Raw genomic sequence first — 21,439 nt, 5'->3', positions numbered from 1 at the left:
GGAAGAAGATGGGGTGGTGGAGGAGAGAGTTCCCTTTTCACTTGGCCACACTGTTCCTTTCCCTGGGCTGACCCCCTCCGTGGAGGGTGACCTTCACGGGTTCAGGAGACAAAATTTTTAAGACACTCCTTCCCCTTTCAAGTCTAGAAGTGGTCATGGTCCCCACTTTTCACCAACCCCTCTGGTTCCCTTCCCATTTCTCTGTCATTGACCCTTCTTTAAACGTCTTCCAGTTAAACACTTGTAGAATACTATTCATTTCATGTTGATGTGGTGATAGAAACAATCTTTATCCCATTAATCTTTTTAAAAATGTTAAAAGGTTTTGATTTTTTGCATTGTAGTTAAATTCTCTTATGTTAAATAGTGACTGCTTTAGACAATGTTAAATCTTCTCATTTTACCATATATTATTCTTATCTCACTTTTAATTAGCTATACGTTAACACATTTTAACTTTTGCTTCTCTGATACTGTGCTTTATGTTCAGGTTTTATAATGACCTACAAAAAGCATGAGTACAGAGAGTGACAGCAACAGAGAGACCTCACACTGCAAACAGGAGGCTGGAGGACCTTTCCCTTAGTTCTCCCTATAGCCTTTTATCCAGTTTCCTCAATCGATTTCTAATCTCTTTTATAATTATTTCCCTAAAAAAGTACTAACCCTGAGATGCACAGGGACCTACATATTAAGTCTCCACAGGGCAATTTATTCTCTTTATACGAGTTCTATACTTTTCTAACACTATGTATTTTCCATACTATGCAGTCTTTGTATTGAAACCGCCTATTTCCATATCTGTGGTCTCTGACACGTAGAACCAGTGGTTTTGGCAAAGTGTATCATTGTGTTACAAACAAGCACAGCCTGACATGAACCTTTATCCTCCAGGACTAGAGGGAGGATAAAGAACTGCCAGGATGCACTGAAGCTCAGGAGGCTGGCTGGAGAGGGAGTAGCACTTGACATTCCAAGATATGAAATCAGCTGCAGAACAAGCGGAGCCTGGAAGAGCTGAAAGTGGCTCATGTAGGGATTATGGTTCTTCATCTGCTGATTCTGGCAAGACAAGGTGGAAGCCTGCTTCAGAAGGACTGGAAGTGAACTCTACTGCTCACAGTGAGAAGTCCGGCGGAGTCCTACACTGGCCAGCCGAGTCACGGGGAGAAAGGGTTAGAACCCTTCAGATAGCTGACTGAGGAAAGTAGAAAGAATCAAAGAGAAGCCACCCACAGCTGGACGGACCTGTCCTTCTTCAAGAGCTCATTACTTCAAAAATTTTAAAAAGCACCTCCCTGGAGCTTATTAAAAGAAAGATGAGGCGATTGACTAAAGAAAGCAAGACGAGATATTTAAAGAATCTGCTTTGTATTTTTCAGTAAAGTCACTGAACAATAATGACTAGAAACAAAATAAGAAACGCAAGAAAAGATGATGTGTTGATAAAGGATTCTTTTGGTTCCAGCCAGCCAAAAACGGGGTTAATAGACAGAGAGGGATGCTGGGGCAGCTCAGTGATACTAGGTCTGGGACGGAACCGAACAGGAAGAGGACCCTGTGAGCTCTGCCCAGGCTGCTTCTCTCTTAATTCTGCCCTCTGCACCCCCCACCCCACTCCCGTCCGTGCATCAGTTTCATTCTGCTCTCTCAGTGCAGGCAGACCAGGCCACGTGGCGTGGAAGGTGGCCAGAAGCACACACAGGGTTTACAGTTTAAGGGTCCACCTACCCAGATAGAGCCTAACTGGTCTCTTGCCCTCAGGGAAAAGGGACTGATTTGCCCCACTTTTTGTTTGGTGCAAACCAGCCAACTCCTAGTGCAACCTCTTTGAAGGAGCAGGCAATTCATGGAAAGGAACAGGCCTGTGATACAATAGAGCCCACGAAAGATTATCGTCATATGGTCCTAAGGAAGGACACATGAAAAGATAGCTGAATGAGATCGGGAGAGAACAGGAAGGAATTTCAGTTATGATCCAAAATACAGTTATGATCCAAGCTTGAGTTTACTCTGAATAAATTAGAATAGACAAAAGAAATAAAAAGTAACCAAAAGATTTAACAATTCTTTATAAGTCTTTTAAAATAATTGTTTCACTTTGTTTTCAGAAGTCCTTCCTTGCTGGTTTTCCTTAGTTTTTACATATCGGAACCTTCTGAGTTGAATAATTAGTTTATTTATTTCAACTTTTTCTTGTTTACTATTCAGAATATTTCAGGCTGTTAAAATTTGCTTGTATGTATGGATTTGGCCTCATCTCATAAATATTTGGGAAAAAATCCTCATTTGTTATTTGCTTAATATTATGTGATTTCAGATGAGGATATATTTAAAATTTCAAGATTTTTCTATTTAGAAATGCTTATTAATTCCTTGATATTAAATTCTAGACAAAGACAGTGACCTGTACGAGACTCAGCTTTTCAGATTTAATTTTCATTGGGGTCTTAATATATCAGTTATATTTATTAATTCCAAGCATACAGCAGGTTTATAAGAGAAAGATCTAAATATGCATGTACTCTACCTTGTCTACTTATTCAAATTCTCTGAGCTTTGTTTTGGTTTTGTTTAGTTTTTCAGGGAGTGTTGGCCTTCTTTTTTCTAAACTCATCAAAGGCTGAAAGAGCTCTTTAAAAGACCTCTGCGACAACTGTAATTCTATTTTTCTTTATAGAGTCTGATGTAGTTATTTGCCTCATAAAGATCTATGACTGTTAATTTTCATGATGAATATTATCTTTTAGAGTTATTATGAAGATTAAGTAACACAATGCTCACAAAGCACTTATTCAGTAATTGGTATATGGCAAATGCTCTATAAATGTTAACTCATTATCGTTTCCTAAATCAGTAATTTCTGCTTTTATCTTTATTAATTTCCAGCTCCTGTATTTTTCCTCTTTCTTAAATTGAATGGCTATTCCATTTGTTTTAAATCTTTCTTATTTCATAGTGAAATCCTTTAAAGCTGTGGATTTTCCTTTAGCTATATCCTGTGGGTTTTGCTGTAGAGTATTCTTATTATCTCTAAATAACCAGAAATTTAACATTTTGTTCTATTTTATTTTAGTCCAGAGATGTTGCCATAAAATATGCATTGCAGGAATCGATTAAGATTTACTCTGTGACCAAATACATATCCATTTAACAAAAATATTCCATGGGCATAAGAAAAAATGACTTTTCTGAGTTTTTAAGATGTAGACAGTTCATATATCACCTTATATTCTTTAAGTTCTTTATATGCTTCTATAATTTTGTCATCTTAATCACTGTACTCAATTTCTGTGAGATAAGTTTTACATTCTCTCTGTCACCCCTTAGTTATATCCTGGCTACCTGTAGGATCCTTGAATTCTAGAAAGCCATAAACATTTTTTTTACTCTGTTGCAGCTTCCAGAGTTGCAGCGGAAATATCTCTCCCTTTCCTGACTCATTATTGGTAAATCTTCTCACTATGTTGAAGTTTGAAAGATTTGCTTTTTATCCTTAGAGTTTCACAAAAATTTCCAGGTTATGTAGAATGTCTTTTGTTGTTGTTAATCTGGCCTGCTAATCAGGAGACTTGATCTAAAAACTCAAGTCAGAAAAATATTCTATTATTTCTTTGACTATTTCTCTTTCCCCATCTGTTTCTTTACCTGCTTCTGAATTCTTGGGTTATTTGATCTCCTGGATCGATTTTTCCATTATGTTTATCTTTTTTCTCCTAATTACTACTCTTTGCTTTTTCACTCTTTATCTTGAGATAATTTCCAGTTCATTTACCGTATTATTAATGAGGCTTTCATCAGTATCCATTCTATGTTTTTACTGCCTCTGTTGAATTTCTAAATTAAACTTATTATAATTTTTACTAGCAAAAAAATCTTTATCATTCTAAGATTTCTTCTCTTTTTTTGTAGAACTTCTCCCTCAGATCTCATTGAATTATTTTTAGTTCTTTCCTGTTTCCTTCATTACATTACTGCCATAAAAATTTCCCCTATTTCAATGGGATCTATGTGTTCTAACTATTTCAATTTCAGTTCCATCCTTAAAAGTGTGGATTGCTCTTAAATGTTTGGTCATTTTTCATTTTCTGATTATCATTGATACTCAGCAGGCCAATGAGGAACATCGTAGTTTTTTATTTCTTCTGAACTCATTTAACTTTGTCTATAGGAAAGCCTGGTAGTGGAGGGTGAGCAGATGGGGAAATAAAAGTTACAAATCTGTTTCTTACTTAGAGGGCAGCACCTTGGATGTGCCCCCAGCATTTAACTGGCCTCTTACTAGCATCTCTAAGAAATAATGTAGCTTCACGGTTTTGGCAATGCAGACCGGATATGGACAGAGACATGGCTTTTGGGAAGAGGAAGGATGAGGGCCCCCTGGGTGATTAATAGCAATGTGTTATTTAGAGATTCACTCAGTTACCTTGAGCACAACTACTTTATTGAAGGGGTTACTATAAAGTTATACTTCAATAGATGCTCAAAGGATATCTTTCTGAAAAAAAAAATCTGCAGCCACAGTGAGCCCAAATGTTAGTCGATGCCTCATCTATGGCTTCCCACTAGAGTTTGGTGTCTCCTGGGAATTTCTCCCAGGGGGCCAAATCTCTCTTACAGCAGCTAAGACTCAATGGAAACAACCCTCTTGAGATGTTTTACTGTCCTTTCTGAAAGGCTTTCAAGGCTGGCACAGTAGACGGCAAAATGGCGGAGCTGTACGATGGACCAGATGTTGCCCCTCTTCTTTGAGTGCTACACACTGCCACCTCTCCTCTCTCACCAAACCAGCCAAAGGTCTACAATTTGCCTGTTTTCTGCTCATACTGGGTGCCAATTTCCCACTTTTCACACTAAATGTGAGTATCACTGTCACTGCTATCTGCCGGCGGGTGGAAACTTCACCTACCCAAGATGAATCTTGGTCCTAGGTTCCACATTCCACAAACACGTAACTGATGGCCAGATGGGAAAGAAGTCCTCCTTTCCTGTCACCCTGCCCCTCTGCCCCCGCCAATCGTATAGTCAACTTGGCAATAAATGCTGCCCTTCTCTTCACTGCTTGTTAATGAAGGGGAATTGGGGATTAGAGTCTGTCTTTAAACCCAGTTCCCTGTGGTCAACCTGCAGCCACCTCCCCAATCTCCCCTCATTAACGAGCAGTGAAGAGAAGGACACCATTTATTGCCAAGTCGACTGTAGGATTTGGTCCTGTTCACTTCTGATTCCCACAGACTTCCCTGCCTACGTTCCCAGGAATTGGGCCGAGAGCGTCTCCCCCTCGCCTTTTCCAGAACGTCCTGGCAGCATTCCATCCTCCTTGCGCAAAAGGTCAAGAAATGTGAAGGATATGAGCTTTGACCTGACTTATAAGCTAATAAGTTAGCCTGCCGCCGTTTCATGGATGCTGGAAAAAGATACAGCTCTCCCGAGTCACAGACAAAGGACTTCATTGCTCAAGGAAATAGCAGGGGCCCCCAAATCAATGTTTGCTCTTGTTTCCTGAGCCCCCAGTCCTCCGGGGAAACTCAAAGAGAGCCAGGAGATACACACAATGGGCTGCGTTACAGGGGAGGAATCTGTGCTTAAGGTACGTGCTCAGAGGAAGACGCTCTCTCTAACCCCCAAGGCTGTTCTTCACCCAGACATCCCTAGAAAGATACTCTGCAACCTAGGTGGCAGGTACTTCTACTCTCAAGGTATACAGAAATGCAAGAAGCCACGGATCATTTTCTCCCCAAAAGGAATTGATCAAGAAGGATTGTCCTAACGAACACTTTGTGATACTTTCAAAATAAAAATCAGCTCATGTTAGTTCCTTGCTCCCATGACTACCAGTCATGCTTACGAATAAAATCCAAACTCCTAACCGTGACCCCCAAGGCCTGATGTTCCCTGGCCCTGGCTGTGTCTCAGATGCCATCTTTCTGAATCCAGCACTCTGTTCCCCTTGCAGTACCTGGACACCAAAGCACTCTTCCATCTTGATGTCCGCTGTTGCTGGATTTGTACATGGCTCTGTCCTTCCCTCACTGAGGTCACTGTTCAGATGTGACCTCCTTGGAGAAGACTTACTTGAGTGCTCTGAAGTTAAACCCCACTTGCTCTAATCCTTCCCCTCATTATTTTTTTTCAGCACACTTGCCTCCACCTGCCAAATCCAGGTCCCTTAGCATATTTCTTTGTTATCATCTCCCCCTCTAGACTGTAACCTCTCTGAAGCTGGGGACTTCGGCTAGTATGTCCCCTGACTTAGATCAGAGCCTGCCAGCCACTTGACAGTCCCTCGGTTAATATCTGTTAAATGAAATATGATATTTTCAACTGCTTCTTTCTTCATTAAAAGGACCGCTCATTTGCTTACTCTTTATAAGCCAATATATAGTGAATCAGGCCTGACATACCCGGAAGCAGAGACATTTACAAAGATTGATTCCTTGTGAAAAATGTTACTTTCAGTTTCCCAGAGTGTGTGTTTATTCCTGCAGATAGCCAGTCGACAATGAAGCTCAGAGTACACATCTGGACTACTGCAATCACGCCCTAGCTGGTCTCTCCCAACTTTCATTCTTGTTACTTGACAACACACTCTCCCTAGAGCATTAAGAGTAATCTTATTGCCATAAAATTTGCATCACATCACAGCCCTCTTTCAAAATCTTCAATGCATCCCATCGCATTTAGAACAGTATCTAAAGTCTTAATGATGAGCTTCTAAGTCATATCCTAGCACCTAGCTGTCAAACAGACAGGGTTTAGGGTTGACAAAGCAGCTGGAAATTTAGGAGCAAAATCCTGGAAATGAGAAAGTTGCAGAAGGGATGACTCACGGAACCTGAGCATAAACTCCCTCAAATTCCTGGATAACTGCATCTACACATATGTGGGGATTACTGCAGGGGGCTTGGGAAACAGAAGGCAGAAATGGGAGAGGAGTCTGTCTTGGAAAGACAAAGTACACTGGGTGAATCTGGGAGTTGACGGCCCCTTCAGACTTCAAGACAGGAGATTACTAGTCACACAATGAGCCATAAGCGCAAATATATTACTAATAAAAAAACATAAGCAGAAACTCACAGACAAAAAGGGAGAAATAGTTAAATCCACAATTATAATTGAAGATTTTAACACCCTTCTCTTAGTAGTTGATAGAACAACCCTATAAAAAATTAGTAAGGATGTAGAAGATCTAAATGACCAACCATCACCAAATGGACAGTCATAGAACATCACACTTAATGACTAAAAAATACATAGTTTTTTTCAAGTGAATGTGGAATGCTCCCCAAGTTAGATCACATCCTGGGCAACAAAATAATTTCCAAATTGATTTTAAAAGATGTAAATTTGCAGAGAATGTCCCCTGATGATGAAGGAATTAACTTAGAAAGCAAAAACAATGCCCTACCTAGAAAGACACAAAATATTTACAAATTAAGTGGCCCACTTTTAAATAATTCCTGGGGCAAAAAAGATATCACAAAGGAAAAAATATATATTTTGAACAAAATAATAAGGGAAATGTAGCATATTAAAATTGTGGGATGTGGGGGCTTCCCTGGTGGCGCAGTGATTGAGAGTCAGCCTGCCGATGCAGGGGATGCGCCCCAGTCCGGGAAGATCCCACATGCCGCGGAGCGGCTGGGCCCGTGAGCCATGGCCGCTGAGCCTGCACGTCCAGAGCCTGTGCTCCACAACGGGAGAGGCCACAGCAGTGAGAGGCCCGCGTACCACAAAAAAAAAAAAAGAAAAATTGTGGAATGTGGCAAAAGCAGTGTTTCGAGGAACTACATGATTATAAATGCTAATATTAAAAATTTCCGAAGGTCTCCATCTCCTACAATTGCAGCACAAATTCTCAAGTCTGTGGTGTGACATGTTAGGCTCTCATGCCCTGGCTCTGTCTCAGACATCTGATCCTTCATGGCCTCTCTTAATAGAAGCCTTATGACTCCTTCTTAACGCCATACCTTTGCAGCATTCTTGGTGGCTATCCTCTGCGTAGAAAGCCCTCCTGATTCTCTTATTTCTGAAACTTTTCTTGCAAAATTCAGCCCAGGCAATGTCTCATCTATGACCCCTCAGGCTGAGCAAAGGTCCTCTATTCCTTTATTTTTTGCTTCAAATACAGCAGCAGAAAACTTTTTGTTTTCTTTTGCTCTGTTCGGGGTGGGGCGAGGTAAGCACCCCAAATTTATTAGAGAATTAGTCTTCCTGACATTTTTATGTGTCCTCATCACCCTTTCATTCATCTTTGGCTATACACCTAGTTGGGTTTCTTTTCAATGTTTATATTAAAATTTGTTGACGTCATGTATTATTACACATTGTAATCCTAACCTATTTATACCTCCCTTTTTATTCCTCATCAACTAGAATTGCATTTATGGGGACTTCATAGCTTCTCAAACATTTTAGACTCTCTTCCAGAAATTCATGTTTGGGGGTCAAATCTATTTTTTCTCTGAATGCTTTTGAACTCTGCTCTTCTGACTCTCTGGGTACCAAATGTAACCATCTCCATATTTTCACTTGCTGGCTGTCAAGGACTCTAAGATGAACTTACTGTTTGTTTGTTTTTTCTGGGATTCTAACATTTCTTTTTTGATAACGAAGCAGGTTTATCTTATTGGTAAGAAGCGCTGCAGAAGTTTGTTTCTACTGGTTTTTGTGTTCTAATTTCCGGGAGGTGCATATGATACCAAAAGCAACTTAACTTACAAGTTCATTAATATCGAGAGCTACACTGAGACATGGATTCCAAGCAGGCCCCTGTTTGGTATTCCTCAAATTAACATTTGCTAATTATTTGTTCAGTATTTATTTGGTTGGGAGTGGGGTGAATAAATTGATTTTATATGAAAAATGTTTCAATCTTTATATACAAAGTTATGTATTAAATGTGCCATCTATAAGCTATATTTTTTTAACTTTTAATTTGGAAATAATTTCAAACTTAAAGTTGCAAGAAAAAGAATCATACAGAGAATGCCTGGATAGCCTTTACCCAGGTTCACCTATTCTTTTTTTTTTTTTTTTTTTTTTTTTTTTTTGCAGTATGTGGGCCTCTCACTGTTGTGGCCTCTCCCATTGCGGAGCACAGGCTCCGGATGCGCAGGCTCAGTGGCCATGGCTCACGGGCCCATCTGCTCCGCGGCATGTGGGATCTTCCCGGACCGGGGCATGAACCCGTGTCCCCTGCATCGGCAGGCAGACTCTCAACAACTGCGCCACCAGGGAAGCCCTCACCTATTCTTAACTTTTAGCCCCATTTGCTTTATTATTTGTTATCTGTCAATCTATCACCTATCTGTATCATCTATCATTTAATACATCTAATCTGCCAATCTAACCTGTCCATCATCTATTTACATATTTTTCTGAGTCATTTGAGAGCATATTTCATGTATTATGGCCCTTTACCCCAATACTTTAGGTGTATTTTTTTAAAAAGAATAAGGATATTCATTTATGCAACCACGTTCTGTAATATATTTAACTGTTGTCTAATTCCTCAGCTGTATTCCAACCTGTCGATTGACCTAATAATTTCCCATATAACATTATTTTTCCTCTAGTAAAGGATCACTCTAGGATCTAGTATAGCATTTAGTTCTCATGTTTCTTTAACCTCCTTTGACCTGGAACATTTCCACAGCTTTTCTTTATCTTTTAACAACATTGACATTTTTGAAGTATAATCCCCCATTTAAAAAACAGAGCACTCTTCATTTTTTATTTGTCTACTGTTTCTTCATTATTCGATTGAAGTTATACAGTCTCAGCTGAAATATCACATAGAGGAAGCTATATCCTTCTCAAGACATCGTGCCCATCTGCCTCTCATTGGTGGCGTTAACTTTGATGATCCTATCAGGGTGTTGTCTCATTTCTCCATTGTATAGCTATTACTTTTTTTTTTTGAAATGGACAGTTTTTAAATTAGGTTCTTTGTAAGACGTTCAGAACACGACTTTGTGAGGATAAATTCCGTTTGTGAGAGCAAACACAGAGCAGAGGTAGCCCTGGAGCTCAGGAACAGCTTTGATTTTTTGCAGAATTTGTGAGTCCACAGCTTTCTGATGAACCTTGAGCTGCTCTGTAATATCATATTTCTCTCTCTCTCTGTGTTGAAGATCTCACCTTCCTGGTGCCTGGGCTTACGCAGCTTCTATTTGAAGTAAGCGTCAGTGAGATGTTCTGGGATTTTCACACCACTGATATCAATTTTGGTGGAAGTGGCAATGACAAATTTCTGGTGTGTTCTCCGCAGAGGAACTCAACTGAGGGACAGAGGCCCAGTCACAAGTAGCGAGCCACTGCTCAGCTGCTTCAGGAAAATGACCCTCTTGCCTCTGTGGCGCTCAGTGAGGCAGACCAGAATAGTCCCAGGAGTGATGCTAGCACACAGTTTTCTCACATGCTTACTGAAGGGTTTTTTGCTGTGACTCAACAGCTTTCAAGGCACATCTTCAGTAGGATAATATCTAGGCATTTTGCGAAGTTTAACCACCCGGGTACCACCATTCTTGTCACCACCAACTGGTTTTGTGACAGTAGCAAGAACCTCCACCTTTTTCTTCTTTTCCACCTTGGATTTAGCTGCTGAATACCTCCTCTGTACAAGGTCGTTCCGGAATACATAGCCGATCGGGAATATCTGCCAATTCCTCTGACCAGGACAGGGTTTTGGCAGCAGTGGGGCTTCCCCTGCTTCACCTTTTTAACCTTGCCCCCACCATCAGCCTTCTTGGCTTCAGGTTTTTTCTCCTTAGTATCTGGCTTCTCAGCCTTTTCAGCCACCATCTACCAATACATATATTTTTTAAAAGGCATTTTCACCAATTATCTCATAGCTATACATCGATAGGCCTACCAGACTACAAGTTCTCATCCTCTTTCTACATCCTTTTCATCCCTCCCACTATAAGATATAGGCCTTCCTCCAAATCGCCACACATCTGCCGCAACATTCATAGTTAACTTTTGGGTTGTCTCCCCAATACAGTATAACCTTCTTGACGATTTGAATATATCTCACAACTATTATTTGTTTGCTACATATATTTAGTGGTCACAAGTCCCTATTCCATTATTTCTGTTTTTGCGAATTAGAAAGCCTAGACTTAGCTTTAACAATCTCCCCAGCCAGGGAGCAGCGAGGCTGGAACTTGAAAACATTTGCTTTCAGGACTTTTGCTCTTATCAGACTGTCTCATTCAAGAAATTCGGTTTAGGAGGGGAAGACACACACACACACACACACACACACACACACACACACACACACACACACACACACACACACAAATGGCCCAAACTCAGGCCAAACTGAAAAAAGCGCAAAGCCCAGGAGACGACTTCCGGCCGCGGACGTGGGAAGATGAGAAAAACTGCATTTGTCCTCAGCCTCAAATCCACAACGTGGCGGAGACGAGGTCGGCGTCGTCTTTTCGAACCCAGGTCCGGGACTCGGAGCGCGTGCAGCCGCCCTTGTCCCTGCTGCCCCACTGGCCCGCTAGGGATGCCTGGAGGGGCCCTGTTTCCCCAGCCCCAGAGGGTGGCGAGCAACCGCAGCCCCGGGGCCTCTATAGCATCGCATCTCACGCTCTTCGTGCCCCACCGTTAAACCCAAGCGAGAGAAATGAAGCGTCTGGGAGGCCCCCCAAACGGCCCTGGGCGTGTCCGATCCCTGCAGTTGTTGACTTCATACCCTCCCGGTTAGGATGGCGAAGAATTGGGATCCTGAAATCGAGTCCTGCAGAGAGGCCCCGCCATTCTTACCTTGCAAAACCCTATTACTTTTTTTTTCCTTGCAAGTAATAGCAATTTGTGGAGAAGAGTTTCAAGTTCATGCAAATACTCTGCTCCGCATCAAATTTCCCCCTCTTGATTTAGCTCCCATTGATGATTTTTTAGTCTTTGGCTGAAAAATTACGATTTACCAATTCTTTATCACGCCCTCTACATTTACCAGTTGTCTCGCAATATTCTATGAGCAAGAGCCCTCCCTTCACTTTTATTCCCTCCCTCCTTCCTTCCCTCCTTTCTTCCTTCTTTCCTTTCTTCACTTAATTATCTACTTATTGTTGGTATGGACTCATGGTTCCACTTTTTCAATTATCTATAATCTATTACTGTTCCTTAATTATTGTGTTCCTCATATTTTTCCAGGTTTCTCCAGTTGAAGCCCCTTCAGGGTGGGTCCTGTGTTCTTGTGACATGCCTCCTCATTTTCTGAGTGCTTTCTTACTTTCTGGAACATGGTTTTCCCTGTTGTTCATTTACCCACTCTGCCTCAGTCCTAGAATCAAACATTTCTCAAGGAAGCACTGGCTTCTTTTAGAGCATAATGGCATTAGACTCCAATACATCTGGGCACTAGGTCTACTGATTGCTTCTGCGTGTCTTTGCTTCTAGGAAAACTAAAAAGCATGTGCATTTATATACATGTATACATATGTATACATACACACATATATACACACAGACATATGTATGCATATGCACACTCCAATACACACACACGCACACATATATGGTTATTAGAAATCGCGAGTTCCTACAGGGTTGCCACCTCTATTTCTGGCTGGTATATCCCTTCTCCCACTTGAGATCTCTGGCTCCCAGCAACGTAAATACATTTGCTTATTTGCTCAATCCTGCGATATACCTAATAGAATGGCTTCCCTTATATCCTTACAATAAACAAATCTATTATACTAGAGGGAGTTCAGAATTTGTTTGCAGTTTTCTCTCTCATCTGTCCTGTCTGTCTGCCCAAGACAGGACATATGGTCAGATACCACATTTGTTGATAACTTAGATTAGTTCTCTACCCTCCTCCAGTGTGACTGTGTTATTCATTTGAAATAGATCCTGGTTTATTTATTTCTATTTGCTTTAATATCAGGAACTCCCTTCTCATCCTTAATTTAGTTTTACTCTGTGATTACTAACAACATTAACATGCTTCCAGAAAGTCAAAATTTACAAAAACTCAGAGAATTGTCACTCCTTCCTGCAGCCCATCTCAGTTCCTGCCACACTTTGTAGGTAATCAACCTCATTGTCTGCTGGTTTACACTTCCTGTGTGTGTATGCTTTTTTTTAAATGTAAAAACAAGTAATATGTATGCTTTCTTACTTTCCCTTTTTTCTAGCACAAAAGTAGTGTACTGTATATGCTGTTTTGCATTTGTATTTTTCACTTCACAATGTGTCCTAGAAATCACTGCATATGAATTCATAAACATCTTCATTTTCTTTTTCTTTTTTTAAAAAATTGAAGTATAGTTAATTTACAGTGCTGTGTTAGTTTCAGGTGTTCAGCAAAGTGGTTTTTATACATATATATATACATATATATATATATTCTTTTCAGATTCTTTTCCATTATAGAGTATTACAAGATCTTGAATCTAGTTCCTTGTGCAACACAGTAGGTCCTTGTTGTTTACCTATTTTATATATAGTAGTGTATATATGTTAATAACTGCATAGTACTCCTTTGAGTGTTTGTAATATGGTTAATTAAACCAACTCTTATGCTTAGACATTTAAATAATTTCCAATATTTTGTCATGATAATTGCTGTAATGAATACTCTTGTGCATGCATATATATATGTGTATATATATATATGTGTGTATATATGTGTGTGTGTGTGTGTATATATATATATATATATATATTTTATTCCTGTAGTTGGAGGTGTATTTACGGTAAATTCTTAGAATGTTAAATGAATAAGTCGTTTTCTTAGATATTGGCAAAATCCATTCTATAAGTATTGTGCATTTCCACCAGTTATGTATGAGAATGTTAGTTTCTCAACATCATCATCAGAAGAGTGCATTTGTCAAGCGTTGATTTTTTTGCCAGTCTAACCTGTGAGAAAAAATATTTCTGTGTAATTTAATTTGAATTTCTCTAACTTGAATGAAGTCAGACATGTTTTCATACGTGTAAGGGTTATTTTTAACACCTACTTTTGTGACTTGTCTGTTCATGTCATTTGATTTTCTTTTTTCTGTAAGATTTTTGTTCTTTTCTTCAATGGTATAACTTTTTTCTGTATTAGTGAAATTAGCCTTCTCAGTAGTATTTTTGCAAATATTTTTTTCTCAGTTTGCCCTGTCTTTTGTGTTTGTTTATGGCATTTGGATTTTTAATTTTTATTTTTTAACATCTTTATTGGGGTATAATTGATTTACAGTGGTGTGTTAGTTTCTGCTTTATAACAAAGTGAATCAGCTATGCATATATATACATCCCCATATCTCCTCCCTCTTGCATCTCCCTCCCACCCTCTGTATCCCAACCCTCTAGATGGTCACAAAGCACCGAGATGATCTCCCTGTGCTATGCAACTGCTGCCCACTAGCTACCTATTTTACATTTAGTAGTGTATATATGTCCATGTCACTCTCTCACTTCAACCCAGCTTACCCTTCCCCCTCTCGTGTCCTGAAGTCCATTCTCTATGTCTGTGTCTTTATTCCTGTCCTGCCCCTAGGTTCTTCAGAACCATTATTTTTTTGATTCCATACATATGCGTTAGCATACAGTATTTGTTTTTCTCTTTCTGACTCACTTCACTCTGTATGACAGAGTTTAGGTCCATCCACCTCACTACAAATAACTCAATTTCATTTCTTTTTATGGCTGAGTAATATTCCATTGTATATATGTGCCACATCTTCTTTATCCATTCATCTGTCGATGAAAACTTAGGTTGCTTCCATGTCCTGGCTATTGTAAATAGAGCTGCAATGAACTTTGTGGTACATGACTCTTTTTGAATTATGGTTTTCTCAGGGTATGTGCCCAGTAGTGGGATTGCTGGGTCATATGGTAGCTCTATTTTTAGTTTTTTAAGGAACCTCCATACTGTTCTCCATAGTGGCTGTATCAATTTACATTCCCACCAAGAGTGCAAGAGGGTTCTGTTTTCTCCACACCCTCTCCAGCATTTACTGTTTATAGATTTTTTGATGATGGCCATTCTGACTGGTGTGAGATGATACCTCATTGTAGTTTTGATTTGCATTTCTCTAATGATTAGTGACGTTGAGCATCCTTTCACGTGTTTGTTGGCAATCTGTATATCTTCTTTGGAGAAATGTCTATTTAGGTCTTCTGCCTATTTTTGGATAGGGTTGTTTGTTTTTCTGATATTGAGCTGCATGAGCTACTTGTAAATTTTGGAGATTAATCTTTTGTCAGTTGCTTCGTTTGCAAATATTTTCTCCCATTCTGAGGGTTGCCTTTTTGTCTTGTTTATGGTTTCCTTTTCTGTACAAAAGCTTTTAAGTTTTATTAGGTCCCATTTGTTTATTTTCATTTTTATTTCCATTTGTCTAGGAGGTGGGTCAAAAGGATCTTGCTGTGATTTATGTCACAGAGTGTTCTGCCTATGTTTTCCTCTAAGAGTTTGATAGTGTCTGGCCTTACATTTAGGTATTTAATCCAATTTTAGTTTATTTTTGTGTATGGTGCTGGGAGTGTTCTAATTTCATTCTTCTACCTGTAGCTGTCCAGTTTTCCTAGCACCACTTATTGAAGAGGCTGTCTTTTCTCCATTGTATATTCTTGCCTTCTTTATCAAAACTAAGGTGACCATAAGTGCAAGGGTTTATCTCTGGCTTTCTATCCTGTTCCATTGATCTATATTTCTGTTTCTGTGCCACTACCATACTCTCTTGATTATTGTAGCTTTGTAGTACAGTCTGAAGTCCAGCAGCCTGATTCCTCCAGCTCCTTTTTTCCTTCTCAAAATTGCTTTGGCAATTCGGGGTCTTTCGTGTTTCCATACAAATTGTGAAATTTTTTGTTCTAGTTCTGTGAAAAATGCCATTGGTAGTTTGATAAGCATTGCACTGAATCTGTAGATTGCTTTGGGTAGTATAGTCATTTTCACAATGTTCCAAGAACATGGTATATCTCTCCATCTGTTTGTAGCATCTTAAATTTCTTTCATCAGTGTCTGATAGTTTTCTGCATACAGGTATTTTGTCTCCTTAGGTCGGTTTATTCCTAGGTATTTTATTTTTTGTTGTTGCAATGGTAAATGAGAATGTTTCTTTAATATCTCTTTCAGATTTTTCGTCGTTAGTATATAGGAATATAAGAGATTTCGGTGCATTAATTTTGTATCCTGCTACTTTACCAAATTCATTGATTAGCTCTAGTAGTTTTCTGGTAGCATCTTTAGGATTCTCTATGTATAGTATCATGTCATCTGCAAACAGTGACAGCTTTACTTCTTCTTGTCTGATTTGGATTCCTTTTATTTCCTTTTCTTCTCTGATTGCTGTGGCTAAAACTTACAAAACTATGTTAAATAATAGTGGTGAGAGTGGACAACCTTGTCTTGTTCCTGATCTTAGAGGAAATGGTTTCAGTTTTTCACCATTGAGAACGATGTTGGCTGTGGCTTTGTCATATATGGCCTTTATTATGTTGAGTAAGTTCCCTCTATGCCTACTTTCTGGAAGTTTTTCATCATAAATCGGTGTTGAATTTTGTCAAAAGCTTTTTCTGCATCTATTGAGATTATCATAGGGTTTTTATCCTTCATTTTGTTAATATGGTTTATCACATTGATTGATTTGCATATATTGAAGAATCCTTGCATTCCTGGTATAAACCCCATTTGATCATGGTGTATGATCCTTTTAATGTGCTGTTGGATTCTGTTTGCTAGTATTTTGTTGAAGATTTTTGCATGTATGTTCATCAGTGATATTGGTCTGTAGTTTTCTTTCTTTGTGACATCTTTGTCTGTTTTGGTATCAAGGTGATGGTGGCCTCATACAATGAGTTTGGGAGTGTTCCTCCCTCTGCTATATTTTGGAAGAGTTTGAGAAGGATAGGTGTTAGCTCTTCTCTAAATGTTTGATAGAATTTGCCTGTGAAGCCATCTGCTGCTAGGGTTTTGTTTGTTGAAATATTTTTAACGACAGTTTCAATTTCAGTGCTTGTGATTGGTCTGTTTATATTTTCTATTTCTTCCTCGTTCAGTCTCAGAAGGTCATGCTTTTCTAAGAATTTGTCCATTTCTACCAGGTTGTCCATTTTATTGGCATATAGTTGCTTGTAGTAATCTCTCATGATCCTTTGTGTTTCTGCAGTGTCAGTTGTTACTTCTCCTTTTTCGTTTCTAATTCTACTGATCTGAGTCTTTTCCCTTTTTTGCTTGATGAGTCTGGCTAATGGTTTATCAATTTTGTTTATCATCTCAAAGAATCAGCTTTTAGTGTTACTGATGTTTGCTATTGCTTCCTTCATTTCTTTTTCATTTATTTCTGAACTGACCTTTATGATTTCCTTCCTTCTGTTAACTTTGGGGTTTTTTTGTTCTTCTTTCTCTAACTGCTTTAGGTGTAAGGTTAGGTTGTTCATTTGACCTGTTTCCTGTTTATTGAGGTAGGATTGTATTGCTATAAATTTCCCTCTTAGAGCTGTTTTTGCTGCATCCCATAGGTTTTGGGTTGTCGTGTTTTCATTGTCATTTGTTTCTAGGTATTTTTTGATTTCCTCTTTGATTTCTTTAGTGATCTCTTGGTTATTTATTAGCATATTGTTTAGCCTCCATGTGTTTCTATTTTTTACAGATTTTTTTCCTGTAATTGATATCTAGTCTTATAGCGATATGGTCAGAAAATATACTTGATACGATTTCAATTGCCTTAAATTTACCAAGGCTTGATTTGTGACCCAAGATACGATTAATCCTGGAGAATGTTCCATGAACACTTGAGAAGAAAGTGTATTCTGTTGTTTTTGCATGGAATGTCCTATAAATATTAGTTAAGCCCATCTTGTTAATATATCATTTAAAGCTTGTGTTTCCTTATTTATTTTCATTTGGATGATCTGTTCATTGGTGAAAGTGGGGTGTTAAAGCCCCCTACTGTGATTGTGTTACTTGTCAATTTCCCCTTTTATGGCTGTTAGGATTTTCCTTGTGTATCCTATGGTGCTCTTATGTTGGTGCATAAATATTTACAATTGTTATATCTTCTCTTGGATTGATCCCTTGATCATTATGTAGTGTCCCTCTTTGTCTCTTGTAATAGTCCTTATTTTAAAGTCTATTTTGTCTGATACGAGAATTGCTACTCCAGCTTTCTTTTGATTTCCATTTACATGGAATATCTTTTTCCATCCCCTCACTTTCAGTCTGTATGTGTCCCTAGGTCTGAAGTTGGTCTCTTGTATACAGCATATATATGGGTCTTGTTTTTGTATCCATTTAGCCAGTCTATATCTTTTGGTTGGAACATTTAGTCCATTTACATTTAAGGTAGTTATCGATATGTGTATTCCTAGTACCATTTTCTTAATTGTTTTGGGTTTGTTATTGTAGGTCTTTTCTTTCCCTTGTGTTTTCTGCCTAGAGACATTCATTTAGCATTTGTTGTAAAGCTGGTTTGGTGATACTGAATTATCTTAGCTTCTGCTGTCTGTAAAGGTTTTAATTTCTCCATCAAATCCAAATGAGATCCTTGCTGGGCAGAGTAATCTTGGTTGTAGGTTTTTCCCTTTCATCACTTTAAATATGTCCTGCCAGTCCTCTCTGGCTTGCAGAGTGTCTGCTGAAAGATCAGCAGAAGATCATGGGGATTCCCTTGTATGTTATTTGTTGTTTTTCCCTTGCTGCTTTTAATATTTTTTCTTTGTATTTAATTTTTGATAGTTTGATTAATATGTGTCTTGGCGTGTTTCTCCTTGGGTTTATCCTGTATGGGACTCTTTGCACTTCCTGGACTTGATTAACTATTTCCTTTCCCCTATTAGGGAAGTTTCAACTATAATCTCTTCAAATATTTTCTTAGTCCCTTTCTTTATCTCTTCTTCTTCTGGGACCTCTACAAGTCAAATGTTGGTATGTTTAATGTTGTCTCAGAGCTCTCTGAGACTGTCCTCAATTCTTTTCATTCTTTTTTCTGTATTCTGCTCTGTTCTTCTGCCTCAGTTATTCTGCTATTGTTTCCTTCTAGAGAATTTTTAATTTCATTTATTATGTTGTTCATCATTGTTTGTTTGCTCTTTAGTTCTTCTAGGTCCTTGTTAAAAGTTTCTTGTACTTTCTCCATTGTATTTCCAAGATTTTGGATCATCTTCACTATCATTACTCTGAATTCTTTTTCAGGTAAACTGACTATTTCCTCTTCATTTGTTTGGTCGGGGGGGATTATTACCTTGCTCCTTCATCTGCTCTTTCTCTGTCTTCTCATTTTGCTTAACTTACTGTGCTTGGGGTCTCCTTTTTGTGGGCTGCAGGTTCGTAGTTCCCGTTGTGTTTGGTGTCTGCCCCCCGTGGGTAAGTTTGGTTCAGTGGGTTGTGTAGGCTTCCTGGTGGAGGGGACTAGTGCCTGTGTTCTGGTGGATGAGGCTGGATCTTGTCTTTCTGGTGAGCAGGACCACATTTGGTGGTGTGTTTTGGGGTATCTGTGACCTTATTATGATTTTAGGCAGCCTCTCTGCTAATGGGTGGGGTGTGGGGTCTCCCTGGCGTTTGGGTTTTGTTTCTTTGTTTTATTGGGTTTTTTGCTACACAATTTTTAATTTTATGTAGTCCATCTTATCATTCTGTTTTGTGGCACCCGGAGTCTTGATCATAGTGAGGTCTTTCCTTTTAGTCAGATTAGAGAAGAATTTATCCACATTCTCTTCTGGTCACTGTATGTCGTGTTTACTTCCAGATCTCTGATAAATTTTTTTATTCTTGTATACAATGCAAGAAATGGATCTAATTTTATCTTTTCTCAAATGGCTATCCAGTTATCCCAACATACTTATTAAAAATAAAACAAAACAAAAGCCTTTGTCCCAGTGATTACAGAACCACCTGCACCATTCACTGGATTTCTGTACATAGCACAGTTATTTCTTGATTTTTCCATTCTATTCCATTGGTTATCTATCTATTCACATGCCAATATCATACTTTTTAAATTATAGATGCTTTGTAGTAGGTTCTCTTATCGTTAGTTCTCCCTCTTTCTTTCAGTGTTTCTTTAGCTAGTCTTTCATATTGTTTCCTGTGAACTTAAGTACGAAATCATCTACTCTGTTATTACAAAAGGCCAGTGGTATTTTCATTAGGGTCACATTAAATTTATAAATTAACTAACCAAGATGTAGCATATTAATATTGAGACAACCAATCCTAGAGCAAGGAATATCTTTCATATTTTCAAGAATACTTTGCTTTCAGTTGTATTTTATAGTTTTCTTTATGTAGGATTAGACTATTTCTTGTTAAATTTATTTCTAAGCATTTTTGATGCTGCTGCTATCATAAATGGGATTTTCTTATCCTTTAAAAAGATAACATTTTAAGAGTCTGGAATTTGTCTTTTATCTAAGTTTCTCCATCACTAACTACAGGAAGCTATATTGTGCATAGATAGAATTATGAAGTTTTGTTACAAATAATGTAAATGTTTGTTTTCTCCTGGATTTCATGTCTGTAAAATCTTCTCATTTATCTGCATTTTTCATTCTTCAGTTTGCATTTTCAATGTTCTAGGATAGACAATTTCTCAGGAAGTATGTTAAACAATTTAAAATTTAAATAATTATTTCAATAATAAAATAAATCACTGTTCCAGTAAAGCCTTGTATTACTTGTTTATGAATTTTAGCTAACTGTCCCTGGCACTCCCTGTCAACTTGTGAATCACAGCCAAAATGAAATACTCAGAGATAGGCTAGTGTGGGTGAGGAATGCTTTTATTTTCACCAAGAGCAAACCAAGTTGCAGTTTATCAGTTGTGTACAAAGTGTTCTGCCGAAACCGTAGTTTCCTGGCATCATAGTTCTGATTTATTGCAGTGATTTATATAGATTGCCTGATTTGCCTATTTTTTAATCTGGCTCTTCTTGTAATCCTATTGGGACACATTTTAATAATAGAAGGATGTTCATACTTCTACTTCTACATTTATTTACTAACAGACTTATAATGAATAATGAATAGCTTAAAAATTGTCCAGTACAACAGGTGGAAGTGGGTACTGCAAACAGACTCATTCAGCAGTCTTGGTTTGATTATGAACTCCCCTGACAACCAATTAGTGAATTTAAAAGAATTATTTCATCTTCTTGATTCTGTTTCCAAAATAGTAAAATAAAGGGATTGACTTGAAAATGACCAAGTTCCAGTTGTAAAGTGACATGCTTCTCATTAGGTTGAAATAGTGTGCATGTTTATCATTAATAAATTCTCCCTTTGTCTTTGTGACAAAAAGACATAGCTCTTCATAAACTGGTGAAACTGTTCTAATGAGAATGGATTCATTCATTTCTGTTTCATAATCTATTGAGACTTATGGGCAGATTCAACAAATGAATTACTTTGGTGTACAAGAGTGAATAACCACCTCCACTGCTCACCAATGTTTCCCTCCTTTATACACACCCCCCC

The 21,439-nt window shown here is 38.4% G+C and overlaps 1 pseudogene; it reads right to left on the bottom strand.

The window, feature by feature from the left end:
• Positions 1-9,962: 9,962 nt before the first annotated feature.
• LOC136124422 (large ribosomal subunit protein eL6 pseudogene) lies at positions 9,963-10,806 on the bottom strand (annotated as a pseudogene).
• Positions 10,807-21,439: the final 10,633 nt, after the last annotated feature.

This window comes from Phocoena phocoena, chromosome 6 (genome assembly GCF_963924675.1).
Source record: "Phocoena phocoena chromosome 6, mPhoPho1.1, whole genome shotgun sequence".
Lineage (NCBI taxonomy): Eukaryota > Metazoa > Chordata > Mammalia > Artiodactyla > Phocoenidae > Phocoena > Phocoena phocoena.
This window is presented reverse-complemented; position numbering and strand designations above follow the sequence as displayed.